The sequence below is a fragment of the Danio aesculapii genome, chromosome 21 (assembly GCF_903798145.1).
Source record: "Danio aesculapii chromosome 21, fDanAes4.1, whole genome shotgun sequence".
Lineage (NCBI taxonomy): Eukaryota > Metazoa > Chordata > Actinopteri > Cypriniformes > Danionidae > Danio > Danio aesculapii.
In genome coordinates, this window is record NC_079455.1 from 26,792,721 (window position 1) to 26,802,071 (window position 9,351).

The window sequence follows — 9,351 nt, forward strand, 5'->3', positions numbered from 1 at the left end:
GCCATTAGCACTCGACTCAAAACGTGCCCTTATTTCTCTCTGTCTGCCTCTCATGTCGGCCCTGCGTCTAAATGAAAGCGGCATTTCGGGGAAATGGAGTTTGTAGGTGAGGGTTGAGAGGTTGCCATCAGGAACACGGGGGAGAAAGCTGGCAGGTCCATTACTCTGCTAAAGTCAACCTGTCCTGCTGTTAGAAGCGCGGCTCAAATGAAAACATTTATTTGTTTCCATGTCAGTGCTCCTCAAAGCGCCGCCGCTTGTCAGTTTGGGAGCAGACACTGAGGTAAATGGCGAGGGTCACTTTACCTGCTGTCTTTTACTGCGGCTTTGTACAAGCGTGGATGACAAGCGAGCAGCTGTAACCAGGAATAGTGCTTAGATATATGGACATCAAAGTGTGGATAAATATAGGGGAGTCACGCTTTGTGCTGCAGTGAATTGTTCTCACAGTGGGCTCTTGTTTTTTGTATAGGAATCAAAGAAGTTATAAAAGCTTTACATTTTATTTTCTTGCACACTTTAGAATGTTCTTGTTTGACTTTTTTTTTTAAAACTAAAAATAGTTATGCTCTTTTACTTTACAGAGGACATCTTCAAATGTCATTTAGTGTAACAATAGATCGTGAACTTTATTATTTAGACATTTAATTTTCGCTCAACATGAAACATTAAGCAGAACCTGTAAGACACAGATGTCAAATTCAGTTCCTGTAGCACCACAGCTCTGCATAGTTTGGTTCTGTTAGATCACCATCTCCACGCCAGATAAATGTGATCCAGCCCCAGACGCCAGATCTTGTCAGAAAATGTCAGTTTCTCCTGGGATATGGACAACCAGGGGCATAGCAACTGGGGGGAGGGGGGCCCTCTCACTTTTAGAGACAGACCATTTAGAAACAGGTGATTAATAATTATATGAATGTATGATCTCATACAGTCGTCCCACCAAAATGTCCATTACGCCTCTGTGGACATCAAATCAGCAGAGTTTCCAATACCTAAACCAGTATTCAACTGAATTAACAGTCTCCTATCAATATAGGAGTTGACTGAGAAAACTAGAGAGGAGCAGAAGCAGGAGACGAAGTAATGATGATAAAGAAAGAGCAGAGTTTATTAAATAATCCTAGTTGTGTATGATTCAATGCTCAGACTTCTTATGACCAGGATAAATCTAACAAGTCTTATTATACCACAAGCAACAACAATAGAAAATAACTGCTTCACAATATTGTCCAGAGACAATACAGACCTTGAAATGGAGACATTCTCTTATCTCTTACTCATGAAAACAAGTGGCGCTTGAATTCACAGTCATAAGATTATAACAATATAGTAAAATGGAAATAATAATAAAGCAATAATTATAGGAAAATAAGAATAATAAAATGGCAAATAATAATCAATAATCAAATCATTAACTAATGATCAAATGATATAATGATCATTCAATAAGTGACTAATAATCATATGATTGAATAAAATGAACATAAACAAATGAAAATAAAACACAACACAAATGAATGGTTAATTTCTTGAAACACACACAAGTTTGCTACAAGGATTCTCAGATCCTTAGTTAGATTTTTCAGTTCCAACCCTAATTAAACACACCTCATCAAACTAATTTAGTCATTTAGGCTTGTTTGAAACCCACAGGTAAAGCTGCGGTCAAACCACTTTTCACCCCATAGACTTCCATTCATATGCATGCGACAAGCTCCGCAGCTCGCTGCGTTGCAAAGTTCAAGCTTGGTGAACTCTGACCTGCGAAATCACATCAAGTGATTGAGTGAGACCAGTCGAAGATCAAAACATGACCTCTCTGGACAAAAATGTATTATTAGAGCAATCGTTCACTTTTTTTAATGTCTAATCATCTTGTTTAATCCCGACCCTATTCGCAGTGCCGTATGACAGATTTTGGCATGCTCAAACTCCAGTGTGACCGAGGCTTAAGTGTGTTGAAGCAGAGATTGAACTAAACTAAACTGCAGCGGCCCTCTGGGAACTGAGTTTGACACCTCTGCTGTAAGGCATTTTATTTGCTTTTTATAACTTACTTTTGTAAATATCATTAGTTGGAGACAGAAAAAAAGATATTAGTTGAGATGTAAAACATCACAGAAAATAAATTAGTATGTAGTATTTTATATATCTTTGTTTTTTGATGTTAGTTTTGGTCTTATTTTAAAATATTTTGTATTCAGTTTATGGCTAAAAGTGTGATTTCACCAACAAAAATATAATGATGTGGTACAATTATATAATAAAGTACTGTTTTACCTGATCCATGGTATTTATTACAATTGATCATCTGTAACATCATTAATTTAACAGCACTGAAATTATTATTAATATTATGTTATAAAGATATTTATTTCTCATTGTTCTTTTTTTCGTGCAGATGTTACATTTTTTTTATTTAAACACTTTGAAACAATTAGTTACATAAAAAAAACATTCCAGTTAGACATCCAAGCAACCATCCAACTACACTTTTTTGTTTACAAATTCACTGTTCCATGATTGATGTAAAATAACAAATTTGAACTAACAATTTGAGAACAATAAAATCCACATAACTTACCGTACATACTGTTAATAAAAGCCTACCAGAAGCATGTTCATAACTTGGGGAGAAACTTGCCAGAATGTCCTGAGAACTTTGCAATTTTGACACTATTACTGAACTAAATTACATTTAGCTCAATAATAATATTATTGTTTTTTAGAGATGGTGTACAGTTTTTGTATAGATTTTGCTTCATAACATATGATTATACAGAATTATTATACAGAATAATATTAGGTTAGGTTACTTTATTTATACCCGGAGGTATATTTGGTTTGAAGTCAAGAGTTCTCATTTTATAAGTGCACCACACACAAAAAAAAACTCACATAGTGAAAACAACAAATGGACATAAAGATAAAACTTAAACATACAAAACACTCTCTTCTAAAAAATAAAATAAAATAAATTAATAAAGAATTTAAGTGTCCATCTATAAAATGTAAAATATACAAGCCTATGCCTTATTTCAATGTCTAATGGCTGCTGGCATGTAACTGCTGCTATTTTGTATTGTTTAGTTCTACAGCTTGATACTATGAAGAACTCCTACTCCTCCATGTTGCCAGATCTAGTTATTGTAAGCACCGCTTTCTTGGATTGATTTTTAATAGTTAATATGACTGTAAATAAAGCAGTTAGGGCATTACCAAAACAATAAGGAGGAGGTTGTATTTAGTTTTTCTGGTATACAGAAAAATATTTGCAAAATACAGGCATTGAACTTAATTCAATGCATTTTATGTGCAAGTTTTCCTTTTGTTTGTATTTTTCCTTTTCAGAGCAGTATTTGGTAGGACAAATACAATAATCATCATGATTTTATCAGTGACAACTGTGACAAATGCTATTAAAAAGATATATAGATCAACAGAAATGAAAACACTGGCCAGAATGAAGGCTATGCTATTTTATATAAGTTTAATAATTTGCTAACCAAACTAACAAAGTCATGCTAAAGTTCATAAACATTTAGAGCAAACAGAACACCAGTACACCAAGTCTTGTAATGAAAAATAATTAAAGCAAAAAGTAGGCTATTCAAATTTGGCTGCTTTTTAATGGTTGTGTGATGGTATGGCTGTGCTATGGGGGTTGCTAAAAAAAATAGTCAAATGATTTTTAATTTCATTTATTTATTTTTGTGTATACTGAATACATATAAATATATACAGTATACATAGTTTGACCTCCTATGCCAATACGGCCCAATATGTTTTCCATATAGGTATGAATTACTAGTGAAGGCCATTGAGAAATACAGTCTCATTGTTTTCACAGGAGCGTGACTTGTGATTCAATGTCTGCGGATGAAGGATTTTTTTTTCATATGCACTCAATCAAAACTGCATAATTCTACTCACCATGTCTCATCTTAAAATATACTGTGTAACACAGTTTTATGAATACGGATAATGAGAGAGACCATGACTCAGATATGCACTGGCAGTTTTGAATTAATCAGTTTTCAAGATACCTCAGTCAAAAGATTTTTTTTCTCTCTCACACTGCAAACCTTCAGTCTTACTCTAAATCAGGCAGAAGTCACTTTTCTTTTTTTTCTTTTCCTTTTTGTTGTAAAGCCATGCAAGTCTGAAGCTCCAAGTCTGGGGTATAAAGAGAATCTTAATTCGGCATTAATGCTCCCAAAACCACCAAACCTTCATGTTCTCTTGAGGGCAAATCTAAGGGTGAAACCGTGCATTCAAACCAGCTTTACAGCCTTCAAAAATGCTTAATTACATCTGTATTGCACAAATTTTCTGTTTTGAATGTGAAAGACATTATGAGATAAAAGTGCATTCAAATGACAGAAATGTCTCTGTGCTGCAGTCCCACTAATTTAGGGATGTAAAACTACTTGTTTAGACATTACTGCAGGTAAATAGGGTAAAAAAAGTTATCTCTATGCTTTCTTAGTTGACTTAAAAGGCCGTCACACACCGGATGCGCCGCTCAGCGTCGCGACACGGCGCGCACATGACAGTTGAAAGTATCACACACCAGATGCGCACATTCGCATGCTATTTTAAATGAAACTATTCAGATGGCGCTATGTGGCTCGGCAGAAAAATGAATAGTGTCCTGAGTCATGGCTGGGCGACATTTTTCCATAGACTTTAGAAATCCTTTTAATCACTAAACCGATACAATACCGGTCAGTTTGGTGTGTTGGGTTTTTTTTTCAAAATGTTGGTTTTTAAACATTTTAAAATAAGCTTCTCCACACCAAGGCTGCATTTATTTAATAAAAAATACAGAAAAAAATGGGAAATGTATTATAAAATTGTATTAGAAAATAACTGTTCAAAAGTTGTTTATAATTTAATTTAATAATTTATTCCAGTGATTTTAAAGTTGACTTTTCAGTTTCATTACTCCAGTTCTGAGTCACATGATCCTTCAGAAATCACTCAAATATAAATTATTATTATTATTAATATTATTGTTATTAATGGTAATAGTAATGAAAACAATAATGACTGGAGTAATAATTTCATTTAAAACTACATACAATAAGAAAACAGTTGTTTAAAATTTTAATAAATATTTATCAATTAAATTTTTTTTACATTTAATAAATGCCACCTTGGTGAATGGAATAATTTTCTTTAAAAAAAAACTGACTGGTAGTGTACATTTTCACATTTTTTCTAGAATAACATGTATCTCTAAATAATCATGAAAACGATGTATAAACAAATTCCTCAGTAAAAACCTTCAGAACAAACACAGAATAAAACTAAAAGATCATTCTGAGAATGAGGCTTTTAAAAAATGTATTGTAAGTGAAATCGACAGACACAAACTGTAAGAATAACACAACGAAAGACTAAGGGCATACTCACACTAGGTACAGTTCCCTTAAACCGTGTCGAAGCACGATTGCCCCCCCCCCCCCCCCCCTCCCTTGATGGCCTACACTCACATTGCATTTTTACCTACCGAGCTGGAGCACGTTTATGTCATGGATGATGCAACTGTTCAGTTTAACAGGAAGTAAAGCGCTCTCGCTCAGCACAGTGGACGTTGCTTTAGTTATAATGTTTTAGTCATTTGGGATGCAGTGACACGCAGTTATATTTAAATATTTTGCTGAACAGATCCAGAACTTTTGATGCTCATAAATGATCATAAAAGTCATCATGCTGCAGGTATTAGGAGGTTTGCTGAAGTTGCAGCTGACGTGCAGCGAGGGTGTTTGCATCTTTACTAAACTACGACAGTTTGCGTTCATTGAAAAGTAAGAATGATTAATAAATCCATATGAAACAGGCTCAGGTGGCTTTGCATTCACACTACAAGTGTACCGCGCCAAAGCCCAACCAAACCGCACTCTAAAAAGTACCTGGGCACAGTTCGGATAGCATAGTGTGAGTACACCCTAAAATAAAATCTCAAAAATAAGAGGTTTTCATACACAAACAAAAATAAATCACCTAGAAACAACTTAGCAGCTGCATACCAACACTTTGGGGTTTTACCACTTTTGGAGGGAAGGACAAGCATGCCTCATATTTACTCATACTTCCTTTAGAAAATGTAAAAGCCATGTTGCTTTTGTCTCTGCTTTTGTGGCTTTGATCCCAGAGAAAAAGAGAGATGCTGAAATACATCTTAAGACTTCACATCCTCGAAGAATATCAGAACATTAGCCAAGGTTTTGTTGTCATTGATGGCTGTCATGTCAAGCTGTGCATGAGATAATTGCTGTTATTCAGTAAAAAGCACTACTTCTAAAGGTACCTTAAGAGAAATCACATGTAAACTGGTGTGTTCAGATAAAAACATTCGGTAATTTCTCTCATAACTACAAACTTTTTTCTTGTGATTTCTTTAGTGTTTCATATGCTCTTATTTTGACATGCTGTTGCTCATGTTCTTGCCGGCTCCATAAGAGCTTCTTGCTATAGTTAATACATGGAAACGTATTTAAAATAAAAATACAAAATACCGTATTGGGGGGAAAATATAAAATATTTTGTATTTTGAGGGAAAAAAAATAATTGGCCATCAAGTGCAGATTTCACTATTAAACTGCAATCTATCAGGACTTATTCTGAATGTAAAAAAAAAAAGAAATGACTTCTCATTTTATATATCTCTTCCTTCCCCTGTCCTGTAATACAGAATTCGAAAAATAAACAAAGAACTATAATAGTATTAATAATAATAATAATAAGACAATAATAATAAAAAATGTAAAATATATATACAAATCAAAGGAAATTAAAGAACACAAAACCTTTGTCAAACTATAGAATTTTAATGATAGTTCTAAACAATAATAGACTATTATTATAATGATGATGATGATGATGATGATGATGATGAATATTATTATTATTATTATTATTATTATTATTATTATTATTATTATTATTATTATTATTATTATTATTATTATTATTATTATTCAGTTGAAGTCAGAATTGTTAGGCCCCCTTTGATTTTTTTTTTCTTTTTTAAATATTTCCCAAATGATGTTTAACAGAGCAACAAATTTTCACAGTATCTTCCAGAGAAAGTCTTATTTGTTTTATTTCAGCTAGAATAAAAGCAGCCATCCATTTTTAAAAACCATTTTAAGGTCAATATTATAAGCCCCTTTAAGCTATATATTTTTCGATAGTCTACAAAACAAACCAATGTTATACAATAACTTGCCTAATTACCCTAACCTGTCTAGTTAACCTAATGAACCTAGTTAAGCCTTTAAATGTCACTGCTGTATAAAGGTGTCTTGAAAAAATATCTAGTCAAATATTATTTACTGTCATCATGGCAAAGATAAAATAAATTAGAAATTAGAAATGAGTTATTAAAACTATTATGTTTAGAAATGTGTTAAAAAATCTTCTCTCCTTTAAACAGAAATTTGGGGAAAAAATAAACAGGGGGGGTGGGGGAAGGGGCTAATAATTCTGACTTCAACTGTATATGTGAGTGCATTTCCACACACTACTTACCAAAGGTTATTCTCCTTATAAAGGCTGTATTTAGTTGCAAAAATGCAGCAAAAAATATTGTAACTATGAGAGATAAAATACAGTAAGATATTTAAAATATTTATTATTATTTTTTATTTACGCCAGTCCACAGCACGGTGGCGCAGAGGGTAGGACAATCGCCTCACAGCAAGAAGGTCGCTGGTTAGAGCCCCGGCTGGGACAGTTGGCATTTCTGTGTGGAGTTTGCATGTTCTCCCCGTGATCATGTGGGTTTCCTCCAGGTGCTCCGGTTTCCCCCACAAGTCCAAAGACATGCGCTATAGGTGAATTGGGTAAGCTAAATTGTCCTTAGTGTATGTGTGTAAATAAGCGTGTATGGGTGTTTCCCAGTGATTGGGGTTGCAGCTGGAAGGGCATCCTCTGTGTGAAACATATGCTGGATAAGTTTGCGGTTCATTCTGCTGTGGCGACCCCATATTAATAAAGGCACTAAGCCAAAAAAAGGTTGCGAATGAATGAATTTACTTCAGTCTTCAGTCACATTATCCTTCTGAAGTCATTCTAAAATAGAAATTTGTTGCTCAAGATATTTTTAGTCAATAAATATATTTATCGCTTTATATCCATTGAAGCACTTTCAGTACATGCACTGTAAAAAGCAATTAGTTGACTTTACTTTAAAAAGAGAGTAAACTCTGGGCCTTAAAATAATTAAGTAAACAATGAATGTGCATTCATTCATTCATTTTTATTTATTAATCAGGGGTCGCCACAATGGAATAAACCACCAACTTATCCAGCATATATTTTACGCAGCGGATGCCCTACCTGCTGCAACCCATCACTGGGAAACACCTATACACTCTCATTCACACACATTCACTACAGACAATTTTAGCTTACCCAATTCACCTATAGAACATGTCTTTGGACTTGTGGGGGGAACAGAAATGCCAGCTGACCCAACTGACCCAGCCGAGGCTGGAACCAGGGACCTTGCTGTGAGGCGACAGCGCTACCCACTGTGCCACCGCGCCACTCCCAAACTGTGCATAATTAGAAAAAAGCTGTTAATGGTTTACTGATGCCCACACGGAATCTGCGCACGCAGAATTCTGCAGATTTTTAGCCCATCATTGATTCTGTTTATTTACTTGTGTAAATTTATATGTTTTTCAGTTTTTAAATTCATTTCAGTAATATTATTGACTAGTATGTAAATATTTATATGATTTATTTGCAATACAGTTTATAAAGTAATCTTTTCTGTCTTTTAGTAGATATATTATATGAGAGACTTGCTTTGTTTACCAAATAAAGTGGATCTAATTGGATTTGCATTGTAAACATTAAATACTAATATTTAAATACAACATTTAAAATGGTATTAATTTTTATTTAATATAGTAAGGTTTTAGTTATGATACTGCCAAAATCATTCCGCTTAAATCCGCAGATTTTTACCAAAATTCTGCGCAGAAATAGCAAAAAATGTCCGCAGATTCAGTCTGGCCCTACTAATAACTAAAGTAACTAATTGCTTTTTATAGTGTACTATATTATGAAAACTTTGATACAGCTGTTCACTCTCTAAATCCACTCTTAGACATTCATTACAGGGAATCATAAACAACAAATCTTGCTTGCAGCATTTATCTTTTGTCTTTTCTGCTTTTTTAATGTTCTTTAAAACTGCTGTGTCTGTATATATATAGACTTTTAGTCTATGTGGGTTAGATCTTTCCTTTAGTTGCTGAATTTCAATGTTTATTGTCCCCTTTTCCATACTGTTGTGTTGTTATATCGCTCATTTAGCTCCCCTTC